Here is a 9,451-nt window from a genome sequence, read left to right on the forward strand (position 1 = left end):
GCTCTTGACCTCTATGGGGTAACATGAAGTGTTTTGCATACCGGCGGCCCCAAGGTGGCAACCAATGAAGCATTAGTTTTTCTCCATTCAGACGCACACAGCCGCCAATGCTGATAATACTGTTATGATGTTCCATTATTTTGATGGGCTAGAAACAAATTTCATATAAGATGTTATATTGTACTTTCTAACTGTAAAAGTAGTGCGTGTGCCTTAAATCAATATCTATATTCTGCCAATAAACAGATTTTAAAAAAAGCGTCTGAGCACCCGCTCAGATGCTGCCCAGCTGCTCCTGCCAGGCTGTACGGCTCTGGTCAGAGGTCACACTGCGCAGCCTGCTGGATGTCGTAGCTGGCTTACTCAAATGGCTCAGAATGACAGGCGGACGTGCTTAGCTAGGGCCATGCCTACAATATGCCATTCAAAATCAATGTACTGCCCCCAGAAACAGCCACAGCATTTCAATTATGCTGTGACTTACAGGCACTCCATGCAAGCTTATCGAATCCATTCTGCACATGCATGTGCTGGCCCCCCACCATTGAACTTTTGGGGGTTATTCAGACCCGATCGCTCTGTGAATTCGCAAGCCGATTGATTATCGAATGACTGTGCGTATGGATTGTTGCGCACATACATAAGGCCAAACAATGACAACAATCACTGCTTATTTTTCCTCAACACATCCCCTCGCATGAAAGGGGAGAGAAATCATCCGATGGTCGCCGAACTCACTTTTATTTCCTTTGGTGTCTGACGAAGAAGAGGTGGGCTCTGATGTCATGTCGGCCCGCCTGCATTCTCAGCGTTTTCTTGGGGACGCCCCTTAAATGCTGGGCATTCCCCTGATTGGGCCCCCTGTCTGTTCCCGCCCTTCCATCCCCTCTGAAGGGAACGGCTAGGTGAGTGAGAAACTGTCCGAAGCTGTTCAATCCTGGGGTCTCCACATGTGCTAATGTGCGCATGCGTAGAACCCCCATCATCGGAACTCGGCCCCGCCTGATCGGTACAGAATTACCCCCATAGTACCCTTCCCATACCTACCAACTGGACAGTAACACTTTTCTTGGACTGTCCCGTTGTCCCAGTCAGCGACTGCAGTATCCACTGGGGGGAGTTGTGGAGAAACACTGTTACTGCTTCTCCACATAACAGGGCAGCGGGTGAATAGATAAGTGTCTTCTGACTTAAAACCGCTGCCTGAACGTGCACTCCTGCTTCTGAGGACTGTACTATCCACATACGGCCTGCTGCCTGGAAGTTGTCTCTTCATTGACAGTCTCCAGTGTCCAGTCTGCATATTCCGGCTTGATGTGATTCTCCTGTACTTGTCTGGTTCAGCCTGTAGTTCTCCAGCGCCAGCCTCGATCAACCTTCTACAGTATATCTCTCTCCAGTTCCTGTCCAACTTGCGTATCTTCAATCTGTGTTCTCCAGTCTAAATTTAATTCAGTCCAGAATGCACATCGTCAGCCTCTGTCATCCATTCCAGTTCTAGTCCATTCCAGTTCTAGTCTGTTTATCTACAGTCTGTGCTCCTTCCTATTGCAGCATCCCGAGGGATCCTGTTTATAGCATTGAGTGTTATAGCAGTGGCGTAGCTACGTTTTGGGCACCCCCCCGCCGTTAGGGGGGGGGCACCCATACCCACCCCCCGCCGCCGCCCCATCGAGCCCCCCCCTCCCCTCCCCCGCCACCCCGTCGCCCCGCCGCCTATGCTAACCCCCTCCCCCGCAGTCTTACCTTTCGCGCTGGTCCCGGCGGCTCCGTCCGTTCATCTGCTGAGGACCACCACAAAATGGCCGCCCCCGTACAGCAGACAGTTTCAGAGAACTGTTTGCTATATGGGGGCGGCCATTTTGTTGTGGTCCTCATCAGAAGAACGGAGCCGCCGGGACCAGCAAGATACGTAAGTCTGCGGGGGATTGGGGGGTAGGTAACTATAGCACCGCAGCCCCCGGCGCCCCCACATGCACAGCGCCCCCCCGGGGTGGCGGGGGCTGCGGTGCTATAGTTACGCCCCTGTGTTATAGTGCTTGCACGTTCCAAGTCTTCAGTCAATGAGGGAAATTTAGCAAGGCAGGAGTTCTATTTCACATGGGATATTGCCATGGGCAGCCAGTGAGAATCTACTTCTTATTTATTTAGTACCTTCTAGAAGATCATAGATAATATCTGGTTGCCCATAGCAACATCCCATGTGAAATAGAACTCCCATCTTTGTAAATTTCCCCCAATATCTCCAGAATTTACATTTTGCCTAGGGTGACAAAAAAAATCTTGCACCAGTCCTGACTAAAGATGCCATGCTCCTGAATGCATGCTCTCTCTTTCCTGCATCTGCATGTGTTTACAAACTTGCAAATGCAGGGTTCCGTCGCCCCTCCAGATTGGCCAACAATAAATTTTTCTGATGTGTAGCTGGCCTTAAGGTGGCCATACATCTACAGATCAATTTGGCTGGTTGGAACAAAGTCCTGGTAATGGATAAGAGCAAATGACAGTTGATCATTTGCTTTGAATTGCTGGAAAACGGCCAAAACAGATATTACCAGGTTTTTGTTCCAACCAGCCCAATCTGACAATCGATCTGTAGATGTATGGCCAGCTCTAGAGTTTCCAGTGTTTACTGACCTCCTTGATGACACTAGGTTACTTTCTATGTAATTGTCTGATTCATGATACATTCACCCAAGTACATCAAGTACATCTCACCCAAAACAGAATTTCCTGCAAGAACATTCAATAGCATAAATTACGTTGCTACATGCTATAAAATCCCTAATTATATGTTTTTCTATTATTAATAACAACCTCCTGTACTTTATTTATTTGTACTACAAACAGGGATGTATAAACTCTTTAGATTGATTGATGGTTTCAAATATGTTTAAAATTTGCTTTCTCTAGTTAGATATGAGTTTTGTATACTTTAAGGCTGCCAATAAAAGAACAAAGTATGGAAGACTGCCGGTGATTGACAGTGTTATTTAATTATGGAGCCGTTCTTTAATTTACCTTTGAGTAATGCTCAGATTGCAAAGCAGTTTCTAAAGTGCTTTATTAATATGATATATGCAGAGGCGTAACTAGCACTTTGTGGGCCCCATAGCAAAATATTGAAAGGGGCCCCCCCAGAAGAGTGAGGGGAATAAGCGACAAATGGCTCTATGTAATTCATTGCAGTGAATAACGATGGGAACGAGCTCCTGGGGCTATTCAAATCAGTGCACTGTTAAGTCGGAGAATTCCGGTACTCGCTGGTGTTTTTAGTCACAAGTTCTGGTATTATCCGACTAAAGTGCTCTGCTGCGATTCTGTTTGTGCCGCACTAGGGCACCAGCATTACCCTCATGGGGTGCAAGCAAAAATCTACTAGTTGGACTTAGCAATGTTCCTATTTCAATTGCCCCTGGGAGCTCATTCATGGTGCTACTCACAATGTGAAAAAATGGAATCAACCCCAAAGAGTGTCAGAGAGAGAGGAGCAAGTAAGAGAGAGAAAGGGTTGGTCAAGAAAAGAGGTGGGGGTGGGGGGGGGCTTAATGGGAAAAAAAGGAATGATAGAAAGAGGGTGTAAGAGAGAAAGGGGAGGAGCAAGAGATAGAGAAATGCGAGAGAAGGTCGGAAGGAGGGAAAGAGAAAGAGAGGAGGAAGAGAGCCTGTCAAAGAGATAGAAAGGGGGAAAGACGGAGTGAGAGAGGGAGTCGGAGAGACATAGTGAGAGTGTGTTGGGGAGAGACAGGTAGTGATAGATGGTGGCAAATAGTGTGAGTGGTGCCATGGAGAGAAATAGGGAGGAACATGGAGTTTGACAGTGTTACACAGACAAAGGGTGCCAAGGAAAGGGGGAAAGATGGAGTGAGAGAGGATATTGGGGAGAGAAAATTGGAGGGACACGGAGTGAGAGAGTGTGCCAGGGAGAGAAAGGGGAAGAGACAAGGGCATATATTCAATGCCGTGGGTGAGCGGTGACTGCGAGCAGGACTTTTTGCTCGCAGTCACCGCTCACCCTGTCAGTATTCAACTGACCCCCCTCATACGCAAATTCCCCCTCGCTCCGTTTTTTGAGCGAGGGGGAATTTGCGTATGTGCCTCCAAAAGCTGCGAGAATCGAGGCTAATTACAGCGAGTTTGCTGCACTAGCCTCGGCTCTCGCAGTTTAGGGGAATCCTCGCCGTTCTGTGACTGCGAGGATTCCCCCCGGAACGTTGCATAGTGCGAGCGGCTGGCGCGGGGGTTAAACTGCGAGGATTACTGGTTTTCTGTGATCCTCGCAGTTTAACCCCCTCGCCGGCCGCTTGCACCGGCATTGAATACATGCCAAGGAGTGTGAGAGACAGCGCCAGCTAGAAACTTTCAGAGAGAGAGAGTGGGGAGACGGAGGAAAGAGAGAGGGAGAAGTGTGGGGAAAGAGGTGGGGAGGAGAGAGATAGAAAAGATATATAAAGAGAAAGGTGGGACAGAGGTGTAGTGAGAGAGAGGGGTGAGAAAGAGAGAGTGAGCAGAGGGATGAGAGAGAAAGAGAGAAGGGGTGAAGGAGGAGAAGGGTGGGTAAAGAAGAGGAGGGAGTAGAGGACGAGAATGGGGGAGTAGTGAAAGAGAGGGGGGTGGAATTAGAGGATGAGAGGGGGGAGAAGTAGATGACAAGAGGGGTGATGGAGTAGAGGAAGCCCAGGGAGGGTGGGGAGGGGGGGGGAAGCACAGGATTGAAAGCTTGTGACAGCCATAACTTTGTCTCTCCTAATCCCCCCCACCTCCTCCAAGTACAGGGGAGGGGGGCTGTGTATCTGTGTGTACCTCTCATTCCAAGCAGGTAGTGCAGGGAATCCTTCTTGCTGGTGCTTAAGAGTGCATGGCTCTCTTTCACTGGCACGTTGTTTTCTGTGTACCGCGCCGGGTCTTCCTCTCCCCGGCACGGACTTTCCTGCTCCCGCTCACCAAGGCTGTCACCTGCTTCTCCAGGGCAGTGTGACAGTCACAGTGTCTGTCTCCTGAGCCCGCTCATGCGCCGGGCGCAGTTTCTCCTGCTTCAGCTCAGCACGCCGGAACTTGCTCTGCCCAGCTCAGCGCGGCCTTTCCTGCTCCCATTCACGATGCATCCTCCCCGGCCCAGTGCAGTGTCCGTCTCCTGCTGCTGCAGTGTCCAAGCGCCGGTGTTTGCTGAGTCCCGATCACAGCGCCTTCATCTCCACAGCGCAGTCACCTGGTCCTACTCACTGCGCCGGTATTTCCTCTTCCTGGCGCGTTATCTCCTCCATTGCTCACCAGGGCTGCAGGCATGTTAAATGCACAGCTGGGGGAACAAATAATTAAAAGGGTGCAGGGGATTGCCTTGGGGCCCCCCAAGCCGCCGGGCCCCATAGCAATTGCATCCCCTGCACCCTCCGTAGTTACGCCACTGGATATATGTATAGATATCTATCTATCTATCTATCTATAGATATATAGCTATTAATCTATATATAGATATATAGCTATCTCTCTCTCTCTCTCTCGGCAGAACACACATTATCTGACATCGTTGGTTGCAGCACTGAGCCGATAACTGATTTCCCGGATTATTGGTAATATCATCTACATGCAGGGCTCCCTCCATAGCAGAATTCCCCCTCTCTGCGTAGCTTATCTCAGCCCCCACAGTGCCATCCACCCCACAATGTGACCCCCCCCCCCCCCCACATGGAATCCCGACACCCTCCCACAGGCTCTTCTACATCTATACCCACCCAAATCCTAACTTCCACCTGGCACCTGACATGTCTGGATTAAGGGAGGTTCCAGACCATCAGGTTAGTTAAGCAATTGAAAATGTTCAGTTATCCTACTTGTTCCAATAATTTCAGGCAATTATTGTGGTTTTAAATTAATTGTGGTGTTTATTCAATTGTCTAACTAATGCTTTTAACTATTTTTCACATAAAAAAAACAATAAATATTGTTTTACATTATTCCAAAATATATTTTTTTAAATTTGTACTGAAATAAAAATAACTTTGTTTTACATAATTTTTTAACTTTTGTAATTAATGTAATTAATGCATTTTTTAATTTGTTATGATTTAAATACTGTAAATGTATTAGGTCCTTAATTTTCTTTTATTATGTTATCCATATTTTTTTATTTTTTTTGAGGGGTGATATAGGCTGATTTAAGCAAAAAAAAGAAATGTATCAATTTAGGTGCACTTTCTAAGCGATCTCACTAGGGCCCTTATTCTGGTTGGTGCGGTCAGAGCCGCACACGGGGCTCCGACCGCACAAACCAAGGGCCGCCCACCGGACGGATCGCCACGGCCGTCCATACACGGACGGCTGGCGATCCGCACAAAAATGGTGGAGGCTACGCCTCCACCATGGTGGGAGCTGCCCCCTGCCTTCGATGGTCGACGACCATCGAAGGCAGGCCCGCACGCCGCGGCAGCTCCCGCAAGCTCAGACCACACGGACAATCGTCCGTGTGGGAGCTTGTAAGGGGGCTGAAAGCTGACATCCGGCGACGTCAGCTTTCCGCCCCCATGTCATGGTAATGAGGGCGTCATGCCCTCATTACCATGCATACGCCCCGCGTTTTCATGGGAACGCCCATGAAACGCGGGGCGTACACATAGGGAAATGAGGGGCTGAAGCCCCTCACGCCCCTATACGCCCCCTTTGCGGCGGACGAAATCCGTCTGCGGCGAAGGGGGCTGCACATGCGCAGAATGACCTCTGCGCATGTGCAGACAAAAAACATCGGCGGTACGGCCGCACGCGGGCCGTACCGTGCCGATCAAAATAAGGGCCTAGATCGTTTAAAAAATGCCCCTACATCGCTACATGTGTAGGGGCCATAGCGATAGTGTTAAAGTGTATGATGGTGCAACAACAAGATGGCTGCCATAGGTGATTGGGTGTGTTAGTGAATTCGGTTGTCAGCCTGCTTTGTGTATGAAACTGTTCTCTGCTGACAGGCTTCTTTTTTTGTGTATCACACATGCACAAACACAGAGGCAATCACAAGGTGGCAGACTAGCTTTTGCTTCGAGTGGGCTTACTAAGATATATATATATATCCATCGATTACAGTACTCCATCCACTTAGAAGACAGATTTTATTGAACAAAGCAACGTTTTAATACAAACAGTATATTTGTCAGGCTTAACGTGCTAAACAAACTACCATACCATATATCCCAACAGCGTGAAATGGACGCGGGTTTGTTTTCCCACGTCAAATGCAGCTCTGTGGGCGGGTGATGTCCTCAACGCTCGCTACCTAGCGGCACGGCGATGGTGACGCCAAACAGGTGTATTTATGCAAAAACAACCACAAAACCAATCTACCATGACAAACAATCTATTCAAAGAACTGGCCACATCTTAATGGTTGCACTCCAAGATATTGTTTTTATTATTTTTGGTTTGTTAATTGTTCATATGTTAATAAATAGTTTATTTTTAAAAGAGACAATCCCACATATGAATTTATTAGCCATATTATTTGTGCTTTCACATATTGTTGTACAGTGCTAAGGAACATGCCTTGTGAATGGTGGGCCGGCGTACCACCATTCGCAAGGGGGGGTTAAGTTGACTCACAAGGATACGAATATGCATCCGAGCAAATCAACCAGAATAACCCCCTATATACAGTATGTCCACTGTCTAGTTACCAGTAAACTAATTGGGAGCAGCTATAATTTATTGGTTGCCAGGAAACCAATTGGGAGCCCTTTGATACAATATTTTAGTGGTTAGTGTGCTGATACAAAGGATCTTTTATTTATACAGTACTGTATATGTATTTGTAATATAATTTGCACCTGCTTTAGTTTTTGCCTATTTATACTAACTTTGCCTCCAATTTTGCTTTATTTTCTCCTTTTTCCCCCCAGAAAAATGGCAAAAGATATACCATTAGCTATTTCAGAACACATTGTTTAGAGACACACTCTCTTTACATACAGTTATTGGGAAACTCGGTTTTTTTTTCCCGATCTCTTTTTAACTCTACATTTCTCTATGGTGTCAAAATGGTTTAAGTAGTACAACTAAGATTTTCCACCCAGGTGAATTGTTACAATATTTTCAAGATCTCAGGAACATTTACCAATTACCCAGTAATCATTTTTATATGTACAATACCTCCAAAATACTGTATGCACTATAGAAATTCTCGTCCCCTGGTTATAGCCTCACCACCCCTCCCTGATCCTATAATCTCTATACTGAAGTATATACAGTTTTCAAAATACAAGACTCAATTTCTGTACATTTTTTTGATGATTTCGTACCCAACTATCTTTAAAGATCCCTTCTACTGATTTGTTATTTCATCATTTTGACTCTACATTGAAACTGCTTACTGCTTCAATCATCCTATTTACAAGAACTATCTACAGAGCATACATTTCCTCCGCTCAGCATAAACATATAACAGCGGCTGAATTGGGGAAATGTGGTATGCAGAAAGCTCAATTCTTACATTGTCTTTGGGATTGTTCGGAAATTAGAAGATTCTGGAATAAAGCCATTGTGCTTCTCAATAATATGTTTAACCTGCATCTTAACCTAGACTCTTTGGTGGGAAATTTACTAAGGTGGCTGATCGCAGCCGATCCGCAGTATGAATGGGATCAGCCACAATCGGCTAAAAGTACAGCCTAAGAACTCAGCAAATTTACTAAGCTGTCAAGTTATCAGGATTTCTATTTTCCAATGTCAGTCATGTTTGGTTGTCGAATTTCCCGGCAGCCAAATGAGGATGAACCTGAAGCATCGCATAAACCAGTCAGATCCATGCTATGCTTCTCTGTGTAAACATAAGAAAAATAAATAAATAATTGTAAAAAATGGTCTGTAAAAATTGGGTTCTAGGCCCTCATAAGCAAATAATAATACCTTTACTAGCCAATGTGGTTATGTTAGTTAAACATTGTATACTTATGCAATGAACTATAAAATCACCTACTATTCAATATGAAATTCAAATTATTGCAATTACTTTACTTTGATAGATCTATTTTTCATATTGTTAATATAATTATTGAAATGTTTTACCATAAGTGGAAATTTGTTATAAATAGTTTAGGTATGGCATCTAAAACACACATTTTCAAACAATGTGGTTTCTATATAGGAGTTTAAGGTCTCATGATTAGAACATTTATATTTCTTAATATTGTCTAGTATTGTGCATATATATTTATTTTGTGAGATCACTATTTACCTCTGGATATACAATTTGAGTGTGAAATAATTGCACTTTAAAATATTTATTATTAGAATCTAGTAATTCCTCACATGTATTTCTTAATATATGCCTACTGTATCTTCCAAGTGTTGTTGTAGTTATTACTCATTGTTTATTATCATGTAAGTATTTTTGTATAGATTAATTTTTTTTTTTTTTTAATGTTTTTAGAACTCATATTGATGTGGATATATACACAAATTGTTATGTATT

This window comes from Crinia signifera, chromosome 1 (assembly GCF_055691185.1).
Source record: "Crinia signifera chromosome 1, ASM5569118v1, whole genome shotgun sequence".
Classification (NCBI taxonomy): Eukaryota; Metazoa; Chordata; class Amphibia; order Anura; family Myobatrachidae; genus Crinia; species Crinia signifera.